Source organism: Ailuropoda melanoleuca, chromosome 7 (assembly GCF_002007445.2).
Source record: "Ailuropoda melanoleuca isolate Jingjing chromosome 7, ASM200744v2, whole genome shotgun sequence".
NCBI classification, from domain to species: Eukaryota; Metazoa; Chordata; class Mammalia; order Carnivora; family Ursidae; genus Ailuropoda; species Ailuropoda melanoleuca.
The window spans coordinates 53,697,129-53,697,968 of NC_048224.1; the positions used below are offsets into that span (position 1 = coordinate 53,697,129).

The following is an 840-nucleotide window of genomic DNA, read 5'->3' on the forward strand; positions in this document are numbered from 1 at the left end:
GGCTGCAAGAGGCGCTGAAGTATGTGACCCCCCCCTTCATCCCCCCAGACAAGATACCTTCTTAAGATTTTTCAAACTCGACCTTCTTTTTCCAGAATGAGTGCAGAATGAAATGCTCCAGGTCTTCTCAAAGGCCCCTTCTTTTCCCTCTTCCTTTGTAATTCTTGCCTGGGAATCCTGTATTTCAGTGTTCATTTAGGTCTCCAAGCCGAGGCCTGGAGTTTGGGTGGGAGTTAGCCAGACAGAGATGGGGGTGAAGGTAATGGCCCTGAATACTGTCCCAGGCTGAGGTGAGGCAAGGACACGTTTAAATCTAGAGGCCAAAGGAAAAAAAAATAAAGAAAGAAGAAGTGGACAAGTTCTCGGTGGGGGCAGGTCCGCCTATCTAGAGGATTTAGGAAAGGCTGCTGGTGTTTCCAGATGCTACCAAGAGGGTCCTAGAGAGCACAGAACTTCTCCCACAGTAAACATCTCCTCCTGCCCACCTAGTGCCGAGAAAGACCGTTAGGGACCTGCAGAGAGCAACTTAAAGAAGTTGATCTTAATTGGAGGGTGGGAGGGAAGGGATGAGGCTGGGGGAGGGGATGGGGTGGGTGTCCCACTGTCATGTAAATATCCCTTCCTGGCCAGGGCTCCCGTAGATTTAAACCTCCGCCACCTGGGGCAGCTCCAGTCCTCAGAGCTTCTTCCAGACTTGCCTCTCTCCTGGGTCTGTGGAGTTTCCTGACAGCATGGCCCCCAAACGCCAGTCTTCACTCCTGCCTCAAACGAAGAAACCGAGACTGCCTCCTGCCCCCACGTCGGAGGAGACCTCGAGATCTCAGCGCTTGCCTAAGGGAG

The 840-nt window shown here is 52.6% G+C and overlaps 1 long non-coding RNA gene across 2 annotated transcripts; it reads left to right on the forward strand.

Annotated features, from left to right (window-relative positions):
- On the forward strand, nt 1-840 carry LOC117803032. 2 transcript variants are annotated; one of them, XR_004626600.1, is made up of 2 exons: nt 1-19; nt 631-840. It is a non-coding gene; the product is annotated as an uncharacterized LOC117803032 (long non-coding RNA). The 2 variants fall into 2 exon arrangements; XR_004626599.1 differs by lacking the exon at nt 1-19 and adding an exon at nt 379-463.